This window comes from Capricornis sumatraensis, chromosome 3, assembly GCF_032405125.1.
Source record: "Capricornis sumatraensis isolate serow.1 chromosome 3, serow.2, whole genome shotgun sequence".
NCBI lineage: Eukaryota > Metazoa > Chordata > Mammalia > Artiodactyla > Bovidae > Capricornis > Capricornis sumatraensis.
In genome coordinates, this window is record NC_091071.1 from 111,667,560 (window position 1) to 111,690,552 (window position 22,993).

General features: G+C 36.9%; 1 protein-coding gene and 1 non-coding gene across 2 annotated transcripts in view; both read left to right on the forward strand.

Moving 5' to 3' along the window:
• Positions 1-22,993, forward strand: part of DPP10 (dipeptidyl peptidase like 10) — a 755,039-nt gene that overhangs the window by 283,519 nt on the left and 448,527 nt on the right. The gene's annotated exons all lie outside the window — the stretch shown is intronic.
• TRNAS-AGA (transfer RNA serine (anticodon AGA)) lies at positions 16,271-16,343 on the forward strand. The gene has a single exon. It is a non-coding gene; the product is annotated as a tRNA-Ser (tRNA).

Here is a 22,993-nt window from a genome sequence, read left to right on the forward strand (position 1 = left end):
CTCTTTCAGAATTTTCCACAGTTTGTGGTGATCCACACAGTCAAAGGCTTTGGCATAGTGAATAAAGCAGAAATAGATGTTTTTCTGGAACTCTCTTGCTTTTTCGATGATCCAGCAGATGTTGGCAATTTGATCTCTGGTTCCTCTGCCTTTTCTAAAACCAGCTTGAACATCTGGAAGTTCACGGTTCATGTATTGCTGAAGCCTGGCTTGGAGAATTTTGACCATTACTTTACTAGTGTGTGAGATGAGTGCAATTGTGCAGTAGTTTGAGCATTCTTTGGCATTGTCTTTCTTTGGGATTGGAATGAAAACTGACCTTTTGCAGACCTGTGGCCACTGCTGAGCTTTCCAAATTTGCTGGCATATTGAGTTCAGCACTTTCACAGCATTGTCTTTTAGGATTTGAAATAGCTCAACTGGAATTTCATCCCCTTCACTAGCTTTGTTCGTAGTGATGCTTCCTAAGTCCCACTTGCCTTCATGCTCCAGGATGTCTGGCTCTAGGTTAGTGATCACACCATTGTGGTTATCTGGATCATGAAGATCTTCTTTGTATAGTTCTTCTGTGTGTTTTTTGCCACCTCTTATTAATATCTTCTGCTTCTGTTAAGTCCATACCATTTCTGTCCTTTACTGAGCCCAAATTTGCATGGAATGTTCCTTTGGTATCTCTAATTTTCTTGAAAAGATCTCTAGTCTTTTCCATTATTGTTTTGCTCTATTTCTTTGCCCTGATCATTGAGGACAGCTTTTTTATCTCTCCTTACTATGCTTTGGTACTCTGCATTCAAATAGGTATAGCTTTCCTTTTTTCCTTTGCCTTTCCACTTCTCTTTTTTTCACAGCTATTTGTAAGGCCTCCTCAGACAACCATCTTGTTTTTTTTTGCATTTCTTTTGCTTGGAGATGGTCTTGATTCCTGTCTTCTGTGCAATTTCAAGAACCTCTGTCCATAGTTCATCACGCACTCTATCAGATCTAGTCCCTTAAATCTATTTCTCACTTCCACTATATAATCATAAGGGATTTGATTTAGGCCATACGTGAATGGTAGTGGTGTTCCCTTCTTGCTTCAATTTAAGTCTCAATTTAGCAATAAAAAACAGTATAGATTCCTGCTTCCCTGGTGTGCAGAGTGCACCTTGAGATTTTGAAAATAGAACTAGTTAGTGTATTCCTCAAATCTTTATTCTCATAATTTGCCAGTGTTGGTTCCATATCTATTTAGAGCAGAAGACAAATCATCTTTTAACCGGTAGCTTCCTCATTGTGTAGCTAACACATGTGGATAAGCAAAATTAAAATCATGGCTTAATCTAGCCAAAAGAGGTGCATGGAAAATTGATGATACCTTCTAGATGATCTTGAACCGCACTACTCTGACCATTTTCTTACACTTAACATTTCTGTGTCAAGTACTTTACTAACTTAGGTGTATAGTTCATTTGTATGCCTTCCATGTTGCAAGTTGTTACTAATTCTGAGTTCTGGCTTTATATGTGATAAACATGATAAGCCATTTATGTATGTCCACTGAGGGCTCAAAGTCTTCCTTGTGAATTAGATTAATAAGTGGACAATTATAAGGCTATGTTCCATTTTCATGAATAGAAGTTTACACAAGAAGATTGAAATCTATGAGAAAATTTGTAGAATTTAGACGTAGAGAGGATTGTTCAAAGCAAGGAACTACATCAGGTTGGGGGATGGCGGAGTGGGGTTCTTCACTCATGTAACTGCTTCCTGGTAACATCCTACTGGTACTTTTATCTTAGATCATTTTAGAGACTTGTTCTGTAATATTTATACAGGGATAAAATTCTGTTGTTGTCACTCATGCTTGCTATATAAAACTGATAAAATCTTGTGTCACCCTTTTCTATGGGGAATTGATGTTGTAAATTTAAGTGGACTCTGGTAAAAATATTTCAGAGCTCCACAACATAGATCCAAGTCTTTGAATATGAATTTGTTGGTACCGTGTATTGTAGGTTGTCAAGGGTCCACTAGAAAAAAGATAAAGTCAGTGGATTCAAACTCCCAAATAATGGGAATATGTTGCCTTTTCTGGCTCTTAGGTAGTGGTGTCAACTTGTTTCTAATGTATGTGCCTGTATGTTGTGGGAATGGAGTCAATTTGGGGGATCTTGGGAAAGGATTTGTAGTTTGGAAAAGGAGTAACTTCATATAAATCTTTGTAATAGTTTACTTAAATATTAATAATAAATATGTTATCAATATACTTGATTTAGCAAACTCTTCTATAACTAGTATTCCCAGTGCTCAATATATATTTATTCTTTTGATCATTGTAACAACTCTATGATGTACTTTTTATATCATCCCATTTTGTATATAAGAAAATAGAGGCGGAAAGAGGTCAGGATTGTCTAGGACCATAGCTACTAAGTGTCAGAGTCTGGTATTCTCTTCAGCATTGTACTTAATGCCTCTGAATTTATGATGCCCTGCTCTTTCTTTCATCTGGTGCTTGGTGTTTGTTGTACTTATGTTAATTTTTCAATTGAATCATCTGTGTTTTGCAGGTATTCAGTCATGCTTTCAATATATTTTATACCATTATCTAGAATTTTTCTCTATTTTTTTTTGTTTTGCTTTGTTTTAATATAATTATGTTGACCAATACCTCCAGAATAATAGTTGTGATAGTAGGCATTTTGCCTAAATGGAATGCTGAGGTTGTTTCCCACTATATCTATGATATAGGCTTTGAGTTCTAGCTAGCTAGATTTCATAAAATTAAGGTTCATGTGAGGAGGCAACTTCGGTAATCCAGGTGAAGAGAAGTATTGAGAGTTTGACTCATTCTGAAGATAGAGTTGATTGCTTGATTATTGGGTTTGGATTTGGTATGCAGGGGGTCTTTCTAGGTGGCACAGTTGCTAAGGAACACGTCTGCAACACAGGAGACACAAGAGACATGGGTTTGATCCCTGGGTTGGAAAGATCCCCTGAAGGAGAAAATGGCAACCTATTCCAGTATTCTTGCCTGGAAAATTCCATGGATAGAGGAGCCCAGCAGGCTCTTTAGTCCATGGGGTCATAAAGAGCTAATCAGAACTGAGCACACATGCAAGAAAATTAAGCTATTGGTTATACCACTATAGAGATTATTATTGACCTTGACAAGAGCAGTTTCCATGGAGAAGTAAAGGCGTAGCTTGACTGAAGTGAAACCAAGGAAGAATGAGAAGAGACATTGGAAAGAGTCCTTCAAGCAATTCAAGTAGGAACACCCAGAAGAGATGGTAGCTATCGATGAAAGAAGATGTAGGGTTAACTCACTGTTTTTAATAAAATACACTGTAGCATGCTATACATTGATAAGAATTGTCTAGGAAAGAGGGAGAGATTGGTGCGACAAAGACAAATGTAATTGATAGAAGTTTGTCCTTCAGATGAAAAGGATAGAATTTAGGTCTTGAAAGGAGGTATGATCAGAGAGTGGAACAAGGTAGTTAATCCCCTGTCACAGGGAAGACAGAACATAGGAACAGACAGATATGCAGACAGGGTGCCAGGAGATAAGACAGCACTATTACGGTGGCTGGTTTTCTCTGGTGAAGACATGCCATCTGGTGAAAGTAAAGAGGTCTTCCCAGGTGGCTCAGTGTTAAAGAATCTGCCTGTCAATGCAAGGGATGAAGTTTAAATCCCTGGGTCACAAAGATCCCGTGGAGTAAGAAATGGCAACCCACTCCAGTATTCTTGCCTGGAGAATCCCATGGACGAGGAGCCTGGTGGGCTACAGTCCACGGGGTCGCTAAGAATCGGACAGACTGAGACTGAGCACACTTGCATGAAAATAAAGAAGAGGGAAGAGGTATTTGTAGAAGAGAAAAATATGAATTGTCTAAGAGAGTGGTGCATTTGTATAATCTAGAAACACCTATTCCTTCAAAATGATACTTTTCTGTCATCTTCCAGAAAATTGGTGAAATGCACTAATCAACAATGACTGTGAATGTATTATAAATGGTGCCCTCTATGGTTGGGCAGTGCCCCAGAAATGTATGTTGATGATAGTTTAAGGAAAATATAGTAAGAGATCATAGTAGTCATTTGCTAAGTGAATGAATATAAATATAATACTTGTCTTTAAAAGAGACTAATGAAATCCAAGATGGATGCCGAAGGTTATACGTATATTTTGGTCTTTGAGATATATCAAAATTAGGAGTATAATTAAAAGATAAAGTCCACCATTAGCTTCATGATTTAATGTTTTGCCCAGTTTATCACTGTATCCAAATTATTAGAGTAAGTTTTCAAACATTTGCTTTAAAATAGACCATTCTTTTCTATTCTTTATGAATTAAATAGAGCCCATTTCCCCCAAAATATATGTACAGCTTGAATTCTATAGAAAAGAAAGAACTAAAATGCCTTTAAAAATACCTAAGGCCATTAAAACGTCCCCTGGTGATATTTAAAGTGAGAAATAGGGCACTACTTATTTAAGTAGTATATTAATAATGTGGAAATAGGTTCAATCTTCTCCTCTTGGGGTTCTCGAAGTTTCCTCTTGCAGTTGTCTATATCCTTAGATGACATATATTGTTATTAACTGAGAGCTAAAGAATGTCTTACGAAAGTACTTTTTACTCAGGTTATCATACTTCATGTAAAATACCAAGTGTGAGTTATCAGAGGAAGAGGTGAGGTTTTGGTGTTTTTCCAGATTATTGTGGTCCAATTCATAGAAAACCCAAATTCTGTCCTGCCTATCATGAATCCACCCCATGGAGTTCCTGTACATGGAGAATCTATATATTTAGGTATGAAAGTATCAACTTTAACAATAGCCTTGTACATGTTTCATTCTCCAGTGCAAATATCTAGACTAAGAATGAATTGGCACAACTGATCTAGACTCAAGGCTTGAAGGAAAATTTTCTATTTTCCCTTCCCCTTTATAAGCATGCTTGCGGGAAAAAGAAATACAATTTTTTGCTTGCAGCAAAGAGAAATTTGAACCAAAAAGAATCCATTTATGTTGATGCCACAAAATAGAGTTGTAGTGGAACTGAAAGAGAAGGGATGTAATGAATCATGGATAGTTGATTACTAAGGGACTATTTTATCTTAATTTTTATTGGAATTTAATTGCTTTACAATGTTGTGTTAGTTTCTGCTGTACAGTGAAGTGAATCAGTCATAAATTTACATATATCCCCTCCCTCTTGGACCTCCCTCCCACCCAACACTCTAGGTCATCAGAACACTGAGATGAGCTCTCTGTGCTTTATAGCAGCTTCCCACTAGCTATCTATTTTATAGATGGTAGTGTATATATGTCAGTCCCAATATTATTGCCCCAAATGCCTTATAGTCTCACCAGTGAGATTTACTACTCATCCTTCACAGAAAGATCTGGAATAAACTGTGTAGAGCTAGGATCACTTTGAGAAGTATACCAGAAGCCAAATGTAATGTTCTGAAGATGTTGAACCTCATCACATTTTGACCTTAATTGGTATTATTTGCAGAATGGCAATTACTTTGGAGGCCATTTATTTTAACTCACTGATGGTATCAGTGAAATAATGGAAATCCAGAGGGCTTAAATGTCTTGTCCAGAGTTTCAGATAAATTTAATAGAACCAGCACCAGAATTTGACTCTTCATTTGTGAATTTTTTGATTGATATAGTTCATAGATAAAATCTCTGACTGCTTTCATAGGATTCAGAAATGTCTGATCAATTGGTGGGAATACACCACTAACAGTCTGTTTCAAAGAAAATACTGAAATGTGTCCTGGGGGATAACTGTGCCAAAGGTGACTTCTTTGTGGTTCCATCCAATAAGTAATACTGAGTTTAATAGACTCTTTTATAAAAGGGGATGGAGTGAGGTTGTGAGGTGGGTTATTCAGGCAGCTGAATATCTGCGATCCCCACTTATTGCTCTGACACACCCAACATGTACTAGAGATCAAAGAACTAGAAACTATGGATAAAAGAGTGAAGAAACTGTTTTCACTATAGATAGTTTAAAATATAGGGATCACAAACTATATTCCTGGCTCTCTGTCAAACAGTTTAATGAAAACAGTAGGATTCTCTCCTCTTTGGCATGAGACATCATGTTGCTTGGACATGTTGTGGGCTCCCCAAAATATAGTGAAGTCATAACTTTGGCTTATCAGGGATGAAGGATTAGAAGCTCTTGAAAGCAACACTGGGAAAAGTCCTCTAAAATAGAAACCTCATGTGAGATCCAAATAGATGGATGGTTCTAGCTCCTTTCCAGGTATCAGTGGCAACAGTGGTGATCCAGAGGCATCAGCAGGAAGCTCTGTGACAGCAGAGCTGGTGGGCAGACACCAGTAGAGGATCAGGGTAGAATGACTGGGAAAGTATCAGATACCTGAGAAAATATCAAATGACTAAGAGATGAGTCAGAGAACCCTAGGGTATCAAAACAGCATGTGCAAAGAGAAGCCAAAAAGAAGTAACTGATTTTATGGTTAGTATGGCCCAATTTGGAACCTTCTCTCTGTGTCCATCTGAAACTGGAACTGCTGGCAAAAACATGGGTCCACAGCTACACCAACTTCAGAAGTCAACATTTATACTTTTATTCTATGATGCAACAACCCATACTGAAAAGTGTTACTTTTTTTCTCTGTCTCTCTCCCTCTCTAACTGCATTTAATTTATCAATTATTTATTAAACCATGTTCTTGAAAGGCAGACATGACTCAGATGGTAAAAAATCTGCTTGCAATGTGGGAGACCTGGATTCGATCCCTGGGTCAGGGAGATCCTCTGGAGAAGGAAATGGCAACCCACTCCAATATTCTTGCCTGGAGAATTCAATGGACAGAAGAGCCTGGTGGGCTACAGTCCATGGGGTTGCAAAGAGTGAGACAAGACTGAGCAGCTAACACTACCTGTTATCATTAATAGCTTTATACCTATATATATATTAAAAATGTAAAACCTGAAAATCATCTTCAGCAATATCAGCTCATTTTTATTAATCTGGTTCAGTTAGACAAATAGTAAATAATATAGGTGGGAATTCCATAAGGTACTAAATTATATATACATTTACAATTATTAAATCTACTAAAATGTAAGGATGTCAAGTTCAAGGGCTGCTTTCTATTTCAAAATTCCCTTCCAACTATAAACAACTTTATAACCCTCTCCCTCCAAAACCCTGTATAGATTAGGTGATATAATAGGTTATTCAATTCACTAGGTTTTATTCCTGGAACACATGAGAAGTGACTGCTCTGTTGTGACTCTCTGGGAGATTCTTTAGCAAACTCAGCTGGATTTGAGGGAGAAAATTGTTAATGCAAAGCTATAATGAGTTGTGTTACTTTGAGATGAGACCAGTCCTTTGAAGGATCATTCATTTGAGAGGCAGAAAGAAAACTCCTTAATATTATGAAGTGCTATATAGATATTTGATAGTAGAAGCATCATATGGTACTCAAATTTGAGTCATTTCTTTTTTCTTCCTAACCAATACATTTTGGTATTATTTATTTGAAACAAGGGTATTTGAGAAAGATATTTCATTTTAGGGGATTTTCTTAGCCTGATGGTTTAGTTAAGAAATCTCTGTGACTATGCCAGTGGTATATTTTTTTGTGATAAGAAGGTGCATTATTTTGCTGAGCAAATGGCAAATGGCAAAATTAGTTACTCTAGATAAGCAAAACTTGCTGGAAGATCGAAATTGCAGATGATGAAAGTTATACTGTCCATGGATCTTAATTTTCCATGACTTTCATTCTTTCCCTATATATTAGACAGTATCTTGAAAGTTTTTTGGCCAGTCAATTAAGTTCAGTGACTCAGTCATGTCCAACTCTTTGTGACCCCATGGACTGCAGCATGCCAGGCTTTCAATCTTTTCCAGCATCACGGTCTTTTCAAATGAGTCAGTTTTTCACATCAGGTGGCCAAAGTGTTGGAGTTTCAGCTTCAGCATCAGTCCTTCCAATGAATATTCAGGACTGATTTCCTTTAGGAGGGACTGGTTGGATCTCCTTGCAGTCCAAGGGGTTTTCAAGAGTCTTCTCTAACACCACAGGTCAAAAGCATCAATTCTTTGGCGCTCAGCTTTCTTCATAGTCCAACTCTCACATCCATACATGACCACTGGAAAAACCATAGCCTTGACTAGACGGACCTTTGTCAGCAATGTAATGTCTCTCCTTTTTAATATGCTATCTAGGTTGGTCATAGCTTTTCTTCCAAGGAGCAAGCATCTTTTAATGTCATGGCTGCAGTCACCATCTTCAGTGATTTTGGAGTCCAAGAAAATAAAATTTGTCACTGTTTCCATTGTTTCCCCATCTATTTGCCATGAAGTGATGGAACAAGATGCCATGATCTTTGTTTTTTGAATTTTAAGTTTAAGCCAGCTTTTTCACACTCCTCTTTCACTTTCTTCAAGAGACTCTTTAGTTCCTCTTTGCTTTCTGCCATAAGGGGTAGAGTCATCTGCATATTTGAAGTTATTGATTTTTTCTCCTGGCAATCTTGATTCCAGCTTCTGCATCATCCAGCCCTGCATTTCACATGATGTACTCTTAACATAAGTTAAACAAGCAGGGTGACAATATACAGCCTTGATGTACTCCTTTCCCATTTTGGAACCAGCCTGTTGTTCCATGCCTGGTTCTAATTGTTGCTTCTTGACATGCATGCAGATTTCTCAGGAAGCAGGTGAGGTGGTCTGGTATTCCCATCTCTTTAAGAATTTTCCACAGTTTGTTATGATCCACACAGTCAAAGGCTTTGACATAGTCAATAAAACAAAAGTGGATATTTTTCTGGAACTCTCTTGCTTTTTCTATGATCCAATGGATGTTGGCAATTTGATCTCTGGTTGCTCTGCCTTTTCTGAATCCAAATTGAACATCTAGAAGTTCTTGTTTCAAATACTGTTGAAGCCTGACTTGTAGAATTTTGAGCATTACTTTGCTAGCATGTGAGATGAGAGTGCAGTTGTGCAGTTGTTTGACCATTCTTTGGCATTGTCTTACTTTGGGATTGAAATGAAAGCTGACCTTTTCCAGTCTTGTGGCCACTGCTGAGTTTTCCAAATTTGCAGGCCTCTGAGTGCAGCACTTTCATAGCATCATCTTTTAGGATTTGAAATAGCTCAGCTGGAATTCTATCACCTCCATTAGCTTTGTTCATAGTGATGCTTTCCAAGGCCGCTTGACTTTGGACTCCAGGATGTCTGGTTCTAGGTGAGTGATCACACCATCGTGTTTATCTAGGTCATGAAGATTTTTTTGTATATTTCTACTGTGTATTCTTACCACCTCTTCTTAATATCTTCTGTTACTTGAAGATTTTTAGTAAATAATCACAGTTCATATACCTTTCATTTTTAATGCTATGTAAACTTAAGTTGGTAATAGAATAAATAATTTCTAGTGCTCTCAGTTCAGATAGTGCTTTAGTTCAGTTAATAAAGTAAAACTGTAAAAGTGTGTTCATGTCCCTATGACATTCTCACTGTTGGGACCACTTGCTCAGATTCATTTATACATGTGAAAACTTTTTAATTATTTAGCATTGAGAGAGAAAATTATGTTCCTAGAAATACCATTTCCCATCTATGTGTTGCCACAGTCCTGAAAATATCCTGAGTTCTCCCTAGGATATTGCTCTTCAGCTGAGCTATAACAGGAGATACAAATTCAAATAAGAAGTTTAAATTGTCTAGTTGTTGTTTAGTTGCTAAGTCACGTTTGACTCTGTTGTGATTCCATGAACTGTAGCCTGATAGGCTCCTGTGTCCATGGCAATTTCCCAGGCAAGAATACCGGAGTAGGCTGCCATTTCCTTCTCCAGGGAATCTTCCTGACCCAGGGATCAAACTTGCATCTCCTGTGTTGGCAGGCAGATTCTTTCCTGATGAGCCACCAGGGAAGCCCCAAATTGTCTAGTAGCCACACTGAATTTAAAAAAAAAAAAAGGTAAAATTAATTTTAATAAAGAATGCTACTCAATCCAATATAAGTTTAAGCATTTACATCATGTTACCAATATAAGAATTATTAATGATATATTTTAGATTCCTTTAAAACTGTGTTGTAATTTGTACTTATAGGATATTTCAACTCAGACTAACCATGTATGAAGCACTCGATAGTAAAATATGGTTAGAATGGCAACACTATTTGGAAAGAGAAACTTTAGGGTATGTTTTTTTATGGATATATAAAACTATTATTTTGAGAAAGCATCATAAGAATTATGAGTTTTAAAAATATTAATTAAAAATTCAAATGATACATGCTGTCTTTTATATAATATCATGTAAAAAAAAATCAAAGGTTTTTTTTTTCCCCTGTTTTTTAATAAGGATGTTTTGCTTGTATACATAGCTCCCCCTGTCTGTGGAAATTTTCTCCAGAAGAAAAGAATTGAAAGGAAAATAATCGTTTCACCTAGAATAGTAGCAGAGAAAACTGTGGGAGAAAGAGGATGTTCCTGTGTTACTTAAAGCAAATTTTAGCTTAGGCATCAGTCATCATAACATATTAATGTAAGGAGCATTTACTGAGAGAAGTGCTATAATGTTACAACTGTGCAACTAAGTGGCAGTGCCTTGTAGAAATGCTGTCTGAGACTAGTTGACAAACAATATTTGGGAAGTATGATTGCTTTATTATTTGATAACTATGCTCATCTACAAGGAAACTTTATATATTCCCTGTTATATTTGCTTAACATTGTTACATATTATATTTAACTCATATGAATTAATCTTTAACAAATAAAATGGAAGAGTAGGAGGTCCCAAAGATTACATCTCCCACAAAAACAATAAAAAATAAACAACCTGAAACTAATGAAAGTAACTCAGGGAAACTCTAGACTACAAAAGAGTAGCAACAAATACCCTGTGATCTCAGACATTAGGATGATGGCAAAGGAAGGTATATGTAGCAGTTTATCTACATCATCCCATCCTTCATGCGGGTGGTGCAGTGGTAAAGAATCCACCTGTAATGAAGGAGATGCGGAGACACAGATCTAATCCCTGGCTCGGAAAGATCCCCTGGAGAAGGAAATGGCAACCCACTCAATTATTCTTGCTCAGAAAATTCCATGGACAGAGGAGCCTGATGGGCTGCAGTCCATGAGGTCGCAAAAGAGTTGGACACAACTGAGCGACTAAACAACAGCATCCTCCAGGCCAGAGCATCTTGGTGTCAGGAGAGAGACTCTTGGAGGAGTTTCACCCCATGTAACGGGAAAAAGGAGAGGGAGAACCCCAGCCAACCAGTGTGGACAATTGCAGCATGTGCTACTGAGGACTCCCACAGGCCCTGGACCAGAGTTGTCTCTGCAGTGAGACCTGCCCTCAGGGGCCGAAATGCTGAGCTCTTTAGGGTTAGGTTGCCATGGTGCCTGGCCTTATCTGGGGCCAGAGCTGCCACTGCTCCATGCTTCTGCCAGGTTCCAGGTTCTTGCTTTGTCCTATCCATATTGGGGCAGCCACTACTGCTCTGACACCCCCACTTCCCCAAGTCCAGGACGCAGATTATTGTGAAGATCCACCTGGCTGATTTTCCAGTTTTAGCAGCAGGACCTCTGGGTCCCGACACCTGGCTTTACTAGGCCACTGCAGGGGACATGCTACTGCTGTTCTCTCACTGCCCTCTGGGGCCACAGTGTGGACTTTGACTCACCATATCAGGCTGTGCCACTTTGCACCGTGTACCCTAGGCCCAAGCCACCGGTATACCCTGTCATCCTAGAGCTGCGGACTGCACTGATGTTGACCCCAATTGATAAAGATGCATGACTACTGTGTGTTGTGTGCTCCTGGAAAATAAAGACATTGCACTCTTCCCAGATGGCATCCTTCCAGACAAACTTTAACCTTAAAGTCTGTCCACACTGAAGCCAGTCTGAAAAGGCTGAATGAGATGACTCTTTCAAATATACAGATATCCATGCAAAATCATTAGAAATGTGAGAAAACAAGGAAACATGACACCACAAAAGGGATGTGATCATTTTCTACTAACAAACCCGAAAGAATTGGTGATATGTGAGTTACCTGAAAAAAAAAAAAAAAACAACTCAATGTGATCATTTTAGGGAGGTTCAGTGAGATTTAAGAGAATGGAGATAGACAGCTCAGTGAATTTTGAAAAACAATATATGAAAAAAAAAGTTAAGGAAAGAGTGGTAAATTATATTAAAAATAAGGAAACAAATTCTAAAGCTGAATAATTCAATGAATTAAATTAACAATACAATAAAGAGTTTCAACAATAAACTTAAAGAGGCAGAAGAGAATCTGTGAACTTGAAGATAGATACCTTGATATTATCCAGTTGGAGGAGAAAAAAATATTAGGATGCAAAACAGTGAGGAAAGCTTATGTGAATTATGGGACACCATCAGACAGAAAATATTCACATTATGGGAATATTAAGGAGAAGAGAGACACAAAGGGACAGAAAACTTCTTTAAAGAAATAATGTCTGAAACTTACCAGGTCAGGGAGAGACATGTCCTCAAAGAGAACTTAACCAAACTGATTCATCCAAAAACAACTTAACCAAAACATATTATATTCACGCTGTTACCCATCTAAGACTAAGAATTTTGAAAGCATAAAAATGGCTCATCACACAGAAGGGGATTCTGTTAAGATTATTTTATTGATTTCTCAGTAGCAACCTTGCAGTCTAGCAGAGAGTAAAATGACATATTCAGAGTACCCAAATGGGGAAAAAAAATACAAAAACTCAATCAAAAAACTTTGCTAGCCTAAGAAAAAAGAGAGATGGCTCAAATTAATAAAATTATAAATTATAAAGGAGACTATTTCATCACCCTGATACTGAAACCAGACAAGGCCATTATCAGACAAGAACATTATAAGCCAATATTCCTTATGAACATGATGTAAAACTCTCAACAAAATACTAAAATACCATTCAAGAATACACTGAGAGGATCATACAGTGTAATCAAATGAGATTCATCCCTAGAATGCAAGAATGTGTCAATGTATAAAAGTCAGTTATTGTGATACAACACATTAACCAGATAAAGGGCAAATATCATAGATCATTTCAATAGATGCAGAAAAAGCAGCTGGTAAAATTAAACATCTTTTCATAATCAAACTCTCAACAGATTTGGTAGAAGCAATGTTCTTCAACACAATAAAGACCATACATGATATGCCGACAGCTAACATAATGCTCAGTGGTGAAAAGCTAATAGCCTTCCTCTAAAATAAGGAACAAGACAAGATGCCTACTCATGCCATTTCTATTCCACCAAGTACTGGAAATTCTGCTCATAGCAGTTAGTCAAGAAAAAGGAAAAAAAGGAATCCAGATCAAAAAGAAGTAAAATTATTTCCATTTGTAGATGACAGGATCTTTTTAGAACCCCGAAGGAAATGGCAACCCACTCCAGTGTTCTTGCCTGGAGAATCCCAGGGACGGGGAAGCCTGGTGGGCTGCCGTCTGTGGGGTTGCACAGAGTCGGACACGACTGAAGCGACTTAGCAGCAGCAGCATAGACTGCATACATACACTCACACACACACTCACGCACACACATAATGAAATACTGTTGAGGAAGAAAACTCTCTCATGTGTGAAACTGGAGGGCATTATGCTAAGTGAAATTAGCCAGACAGATTAAAAACACATATTTTATGGTATTACTTATATGTGTTATTTTTTAAAAAAGGCAATTTCAAAGGAACAAAGGACAATATTGTGACTGCCAAAGGCTCGGGGAAGGAGTGAAATGAGTTAAGTAGATCAAGAATAGGGGCTTCTCTGGTAGCTCAGATTGTAAAGAATCTGCCTGCAATGCAGGAGACCTGGGTTCAATCCCTGGGTCAAGCAGATCCCCTGAGAAAGGAATGGCAACCCATTGCAGAATTCTTGCCTGGAGAATCCCATGGCCAGGGGAGCCTAGTGGGCTATACAGTCCATGGGGTTACAAAGAGCCAGACACAACTGAGCAGTTAACACAAAAACAGGTTAAAGAGTATGAATTTTCAGTTATAAGAAAAATAAGTTCAGGGGATACAATACACATCATAGTGACTCTAGTTAATAGCATGGTATTATATACTTGAAAGCTGCTGAGAGAAGATCCTAAGCCTTTTGCCACACAGAAGAAAAGTTAACTATGTGAGTTGATGGATGTTTTAATTGTAATGTTCTTGGTAATCATTCCACAGTGTATTTATATATCAAATCATCACATTGTACAGTTTAAAAAGGCACATTTATATGTGTCATTTAGTCCTCAATAAGTTTCAAAAAAGTCAATTGTTGTGTCTCTTAGAAATCTGTTTCTTCAAATTATTCTTTTCTTGTCACTTTGTTACTTTTGCTTCAATATTACATATTGTTTTTTTCTAGTAGGATGTGTTTTTAAATAACAAAAAATAAATATAATTAAAATTTAAAATAGTCCAGAATAATATACAATATCTAATAATGTTTATGTATATTTGTTAGAGATTCAAAAATGTATTTTAATGACAAAAATGAATTGGTGGTAGCTGATTTATACCGTCATCATTCCTTCTCTGCTAAAACTTCTGTAGAAGCTACATCATTTGCTCAAGATTATTTATTCTTGCCTCATAAAATACTGTTGCCTAAAGCTAAAGTTTCTCTGCCTTGCATTGTAGTTACTTTTATTTTTCCTAAAGTGTTGGAAAGAGAAGGATGGTGGTGAACGAGGCAGGGGATACTTTTATCACCCGTGGCTTGCACATTTTCTCCAGGGAGACTGACTAGGCTGAGCACTAAACATGAGAGGGACCTGAGTATTTCATCCATACGATTTGAAGTGATATAAATTTTTCAAAAAAGTGGAGCAGTTTAAGGCTGATTTATCCAATAGAGAGATCATGGATATCCATAGCAGTGTGTATACTAAAAATACTATTGGATACTCTTTGTAAAAGTATGATTTTCACTTTTTCTGAGGAGAGTGGATGACCTAATGTTATAGTTTCTAACATAATTTTAACATGCAAGCTTTTACCTAGCAATACCTCTCCTGCTGCTGCTGCTGCTAAGTCACTTCAGTCGTGTCCAACTCTGTGCGACCCCATAGACGGCAGCCCATCAGGCTCCCCCGTCCCTGGGATTCTCCAGGCAAGAACACTGGAGTGGGTTGCCATATACCTCTCCTGGGAATTTTCAAAATGATATTTCTTACAACACTATTTATAACAATGAAGCAAAACTAAAGTTCTACAGGTAAGAAAGTGGCTAAAAACTTAAATAGTTCCTTAGAATATTTTGCTGCTTTTAAAAAAATGAACTACATGTATATAACAGATGAGATATACAGTTCAACTCATTTATTTTTAAAGATATATGACTGCCTGATAGGTAGGAGAACTAAAGAGAAAGGTATAAAGGATTAATGACTGTATAAAAGAAAGAAAGAAAAGATGCATGGAAAATAAATTAAGGAGATACATGTTAATTTTTAACTGTGGTTATTTTTCTGAATAAAATTATAATGAATGAAGGAAGAAATTTTTTTCTTTATATATTTAAGGTTTTTTACCTCCAAACTCCTTATAATACTTTTGAAATATGTTATATAGTAAAAACATGTGAATATGCTATTCTTTCCTGGAGGCTATTATTGTGTTTAGAATGGAATTATATTTATTATATACCCCTCACTTTATTTGAAAAAAAAAAAAAAAACTTAAGCTTTATTTGAATACATAAAATTTAACAAATTAACATAAATATTGTGTTTGGGGGAAATAAATGATAATATAGGACATGATCATATGATAGAGTAGTAATATGATCTAAAAATACATAGCACAATATCTAATAATGTGGTCCCATGCTGTCTGGCATAGAAGAATAGTTCAAAAGAAAGATTTGCTTTATGTGCATAATTATAAAAGCCAACTGACACTTCTCAGACACAGTATCTGTAGTGTCTCCAGGATTTAAAAAACGTGCATATTTTACAATTAGAATACACATTAAGTAAGAGACTACCCACTCTCCCAGCATCAGATCTTGTCTGGCACCTTTGCTTGGTCCATTTTGTCTTAATATATAACCTTCTCCTAAGAAAAGCAAACAAACAATTAGGCTGAGGGCATTAACAGTGTATGGATGATAATGGAGCAGACATTTATTAGACATTTAGAATCTTGAATGATTCATGATTATCACACTCCACTCTAGTGAATCAGACATGCCAATTAGTACTATGTAAACGTCCCTGGTGGCTCAGATGGTAAAAGCGTCTGTCTAGAATGCAGGAGACCCAGGTTCGATCCCTGGGTTGGGAAGATCCCCTGGAGAAGGAAATGGCAATCCACTCCAGTACTATTGCCTGGAAAATCCCATGAACAGAGGAGCCTGGTAGGCTACTGTCCATGGGGTCAAAAGAGTCAGACACGACTGAATGACTTTACTTTCAGTTTTAACCTTTTTTCATTTTTTAAATATGTATGTAAGCAGCCTAGGCCAGGTTCAGAGGAGTGTGTGATTAGAAAGGGAAAGGTAGTGTGTCTGACAAAGGATTGAAGGATAGGTTCTGTTGGGGAGGTCTTTCAAAAAAATAGGGGCAGGGCACAAGAACTGTGTGATATCTATTTTCAAATACTTAGAAGGAAAATGCAAAGGGGGAAATGAATGAAATGAATAAATAAACCAGGACCTGAAACTTAAGAAAAGATTGTCTAAAATAGTGTATCTACTCACTGGTGACATTAATTGTTTCAAAAAGTGATGTTTGCTAGTTTGCTTTGACTGAATTGTTACAAGACCAAGGCTCAAATATTGGAAAAGTTACTAAACTAGACCATTCTAAGATTTCTAAAATGTTTCCAGATCTGTAGTCAGTTCTTTTTTTTTTTCTTATTTAGTTATTGAGTGATATGAAACTAACATGAATCATTGTGAAACATTATGAAACACATGTAAAGCAAAGCATAATAGTTTTGTTTCTTAATGTAGCACATGGAAAAATGAGATTATGTAACATTGGAAGAATGAAAATAGTAGCATTGTGATTTCTCCTCATAGATTTTTAGTCTTTGCCAATCAAAGTTTTCAAGTACTTGTTGAATTCAGCTGTTCACCAGAAGTAGGATATTCCAAATAACAACAGTAACAAAGAAAAATTAATATATTCTAGGGAAAAAAAATTGCCATGGACGGAGGAGCCTGATAGGCTACAGTCCATGGGGTCGCAAAGACTTGGACACGACTGAGCGACTTCACTTTCACTTTTTCAGGGAAAAACATTAGTAAATAGTACTTCATTTACAGCACATATGAAGAAATAGCTAAATTGACAATCCCAGGTTTTGGTTTTCTATTAAATTTTCTAACTGAAAAGCCTCGGGCAATCCCTTTTCAAGAATGGGATTCTTTTCATCTATAGTTTAATAAAGACAGCACAACGCCAAGATCCTTGAAATGGCAGATGAGCAAATTGCTCTGTGTTTTACTGCTCACTCAACTCCTGCATTGGTAGTATTTGACAAGTAGGACTTAAATGGGAGCACTTTTTAAAATTCATTCTTTTCTTTAGAGAGGGCGGTTACTCTGAAAACTTACTGAAGTAAGGTGGCATAAATTTCCCTCCTCATTTATTAGGATCCAATCTGCATGCAAACTCTGCCAGGCACATTATACTAGGTTGGTTAAACAGATATGATACTAGCTCTTTAAGAGAATGAAAATCAGGTGATATCAAGGTAGAGATACAAAGCTATTATTTATACCAACACACTGTCATTCTTCGTGAACAAATATCTTGCAAAAGAAGAAGAATCTAGGGGTGCTGTAATAAATATTAGATGATCTATTCTGACCAGAAATCTAATCTGTCAAGCTAAGCATGATAGACTTTTAGGAGCGTAGAGAACAAATCTATGAATCTCATTAGGTCAAAGAGAAAAAGGCAAATACATGCATCTAGGTGTGGTTTAAGGCAATAAGGAGTAAAGGACCCAGGATCAGGGAATATAATAGAGTCAGTGCCTACAATAGAGTCAGTGCCTTATGAACACATCATGGAATCAGAGTGTCAACAAAATTTTCCCTATATTAGTAGATAAGGATCTAGATTAGGTAACAAAATACAAATGGACTGCAAAAATGAAGTTTGATTCTGAAGTTATGTAGAGATGGTGCTTACCAAAATCTATCTACCTAATGCCAGTGTTCTGTCAGTAAGAATCACAAAAAGCAAATGGCTCTTTACAGCTTTAAGACTGAGATTCTAAATATGATAGAGAAAAATCACAGGACGTTCCTTACTCCTCTGTGGGTCTTGACTTCACCATTGTGCTAATGATAGTCACTTCTGGTCTCTAACACTTTGGTGGTCTAACTAGCTCGCTTTCCCTTATCTGTGACCCAACCTGCACAATGTGCATGCACTGGGTGTCAGCTCTCCAGCCCAGCATTTTCTCTGACTTCCTCGATTTGAATGTAAAAATAGGACAAGTGGGCACTTGTGTCTGCCTAAATATTCATGTGAACTACATTTTGAACACTAGCATTCTAAATCTCCATTACTGTAGGATGTCTATAAAGTTGGATTTGGAATTTGATTAGAATAATAGCAAAATTATTGCTAATAAGGCAAATAAGCTGTTTTCAAAGCTGAACAGAAAGCCCATCTACTTGATCTGGGAAAAAATCATGTCAGTAAGCACAATAATCAAAGCTGTATAAATTACACATGCTCTAAATAGAGAAGCGGACAAGGCACTCTTGACCAGAAAAGGGATTTCAGATCATTTTTCCTTACTCAGTTTTCTACTCTGAAATTCACTGCTACCTGTCAGTTGCCTTTCCTCAGCCAATGGCAAGCCTACAGACAAGTACACTTAATTATATTAGCTGGAATGTTCAGCTCCATGGCAGCCCTCATCAGTTCATTGCTCTTTTATTTAAGCTGTTACAGACTTTGCTATAATCTAAAGAAAAGGAGAGGCAATTTCTTCTAGGAAATAATGCCTGAAATTAAATACTTGATTTCCAAAAAGAAAGATATATGTAAATATAGAAAGAGTTGGTCTGCTGGTTTTGCTGCAGTCTGTCTGAGGGACTTTAACTTTCACCTCCAGGGTGGGTCTTAGCTTTGTCGTCTGTGACATGAGAGGATTAGGTTTGCCCATGTGGAGGACCATTCCTTTCTTTTAGACTAGAGAATTCTTGATGAATAGACCAAATGATTGGCTGACTGGAGTTCAATTTTGTATGTTTGAAATTATTTGAATTGCGTTTGAGGGGTCTTTGTTTAAAAGGCATATGCAAGTGAATGTGTCTGTATGTGTGGGTATCTTTTTGTCAGTACTTATCAACAGCGGGCAATTGTGCCCTTCATTGGACACTGAACAATGTCTATAGACCATTTCAGAGACCCAGAAATGGCATATTATGTCTTCTGGTTGGAGAAGCCACAAATACTGCTAAACATCTTATTGTGCACGGTACAGCCCTCCCACAACAAATGGTTTTACAGTCAAAAATATTTACGGTGTCAAGGTTGAAAAATCCTGCAAGTAGTTATGGCCCAGGTTGACAGCATACCACACATTTCTGGATATTGTAACAAGTCCAGTTGTGACTTGTCATACAGACTACACAAAGCCGGATCTTTTCCTGACCCCATAAAGAAAGGATTTCTCAGTTTTGTCTTAAGTGCTAGGGATTAGAGGCCAGGTTTATTCTGGTGCTTAAGATTTCACCGTATTGTGAAATTAACAGTCATGATTTGAGAATTCTGTACATGTATTTCTTTTGGGGCTTCCCTTGTAGCTCAGTTGGTAAAGAATCCGCCTGCAGTGCAGGAGACCTGGGTTTGATCCCTGGGTTGGGAAGATCCCCTGGAGAAGGAAACAGCAACCCACTCCAGTATCCTTGCCTGGAAAATCTCATGGATAGTGGAGCCTGATGGTCTGCAGTCCATGGGGTCGCAAAGAGTTGGACACGACTGAGCAACTAATTCTTATTTCTTTTTATTATTAGTTGATACATTATATCCTTCCTAATATAGAATTTTAAAAAATATTGCAAGGTCTATGAAAGCAATATGTTATCCATTTTTATGTTGTAGCATTAGTATGTATTAATACAATTAATATTATGGGTTGACCTTTAGGTTTTCTATACATTTGAAGCCAACTGAAAACCAATAGATATTTTCATTGATTTCTATAATTTTAATGATTTTCTATATTTAGGTAGAATTAATTTGGCTATTTGTGTGTATGTTGAAATAAATATATGCAAAAGCACATCTATAAATAAAATAACTAAATTTTTTATTTCTATGATATCATTACTTCCAATAGCATGATACTGTTTTTTTATGTGTAATACAAATTTTTATCTAACTAAGGTCTACATTTACTAACTTTTTAATATACTCTTGATTTCACTTTAAAAACAGATTATCAGGCTAACATATGGTTGTCCTTCACATTAGGTATATCTACAGGGCCTCAGAAAATGAATGCATTTGGTATTTTGCTCCTATTTCTTTTATTAACTCCATTTATTTCTTTATTCCCTTTAACAAGAGGACTGGTATTTTCAAAGATGAAGTTATCTAAGTGAGCTTCTCACTAGCTTTAATAAAGATTTGTCCTTCATGTACCATTCATCTATCATGACTAATATGGTCCTATCCAAATTCAAATTTTTACCTTATAAGATTTTGTAAGTTTCAGGTTACGTGAATCATAGCCTGTCTCTAACAGTCATTTTACATTTCTTTAGATAAATAACATCTATGTACTGTGAATCAGTTTCTTCTTTAATAATCTGGTCACAGTTTTCTGCTCAATTTACCCCAGAAATGGTGGGTTAATTAATATTACAGCACTTTGAGAAATATCTGAGATGCAATAGATGTGGGTTCGATTCCTAGGTTGGGAAGATCCCCAAGAGGAGGGCATGGCAACCCAATCCAGTATTCTTGCCTGAAGAATGGACAGAGGAGCCTGGCAGGCTACAGTCCATAGGGTCACAAAGAGCTGGACATGACTGAAGCATATTAGCACACATGCACACACATACACACGGGTGATGTTGGTAGTATAATTTTTACATCAGATAGCAGTACCAGGAGCAACAAAAACATGAAATGACTGGGGCAAATTAAAAAGAAAAACTATGATATAAAAATATTCCTGGGTAATTTTGCATTCAGAGTATGATTCAGCTATAATTGGAAATTTGAATAATTCCTTCAAAAATCTCTGTCACCAAAGCTTCTGAAATACAAGCTCACTTCAAGGTCAAGTAAATCATGTCCTTTATTGTTAAAGTTGAGCAAACACCTGCAATGTACCACACATTGAATTATGTCCTGGGAAATACCTGGATGAATCAAATTGGTTTCTTGTCCTCAAGAAGCATCCGGTTCAGGTGAAATGGAGTGACAGACACAATAATAGTCATATACAGCAGGAGTGGAACACAAGGAAGCATGGATAAACTCTTCTTGGTAGGAGGGCTCAATATCTGTCCAAACATTTCCTCTACTGTGTCTTGTCTTTAGCCCTCCTGCCAAGAAGAGTTTACCTGTGCTTCCTTGTGTTCCACTCCTGCTGCATATGATAAATATTCGGGGATAATTTTTACTTCAAAGCCATGGCCGGCTTTGAAGCAAAGACCTTTGGTAAGTGGTGTAGAAACCATTAATGAAGACATGTATGCTGTTGCTAGTGCTGACTAGACTCTAGAAGAGAGGCATCTGCCAATGGTTTTTGGGCTGTGGGTAACCTATATCATCTTTGTGATCGTGCACAGTTTGAAAAGCTGTACAAAAAAATCTTTAAACAGTTTCTTGGGATTAGAGATTATACATATGTAAAACAATTTAAATATTATCTTTATGTATGATGCTAAATGGGTTATTTTTGTTTTCTAAAGGAATGTTTTATTTACCAAGAAAATAAGTTTTACTTTTATACGTGCAAGTGTGCATGCACATGTGCACACACACACACACTTTGGTAAGAGTAAATGTATATTCCATATTTCCAGGAAATATTTAGGAAATTTCAAGTATTTTTTTCTTTTCCTTTTACAGTTATCAGTAATATGAACAGAAATGTAACACATTTTAACAATTAATGTTTTATTCGTTGTGTTTGTTTCTGAACTGTTATGGTGTTTGGAAATGTGTACCTTTTACAATTGCATGTTAAAATTCTTTTCCAAGTGCCTGAGTAAATTTGGTATCAACTTCAAAAATGCCAAGTGTTTCTTTCCACTTTATCACATAAAGTGCATAAAATGATATTTTTTAGCAGATAAAGACTCTTTGAAGATAATTTAAACTGAGGAAACATACTCTGCAAGTATAATCTGAAATATTTGGGGCACTGTCTTATTCAGAGTCAAGAACATCAATTTGGTTTCAGATTGCAGTCTATTTCTACAGCAGTGTGACAGAGTGCTTAAGAGCTCAGCTTCTGACAGTCGATGGACCTAGGTTTGAATTCCTGCCACTGTCCTGTGATTAACTGTGTGCTGGCATCGTGCTTAAACTTTCAGATCTTTAGCTGGTCCTTCAGTATTGTTAGGCTAAAAATAATACATTTTAAAAGGGTTGTTGAGACAGTCTAACAAGACTGTGTGTGTATGAGCACATGCATGTACACTTTGCAGAATGGTCAGTAAAGAAGAAGCACTTGATTTAAGGTTAACTTATTATTATATTATTATTTCATTATTATTATTAATATAGTTTTGTGCTGAAATAAATCCCTGGTCCCTCAGATGGTAAAGAATCCAGCTGCAGTGTGGGAGACCCAGGTTCAATCCCTGAATTGGGAAGATCCCCTGGAGAAGGGAATGGCTACCGACTCCAGTATTTTTGCCTGGAGAATTCCATGGACAGAGGAGCCTGGCAGGCTACAGTCCATGGGTCATAAAAAGTTGGACATACCTCAATGACTTTCATATT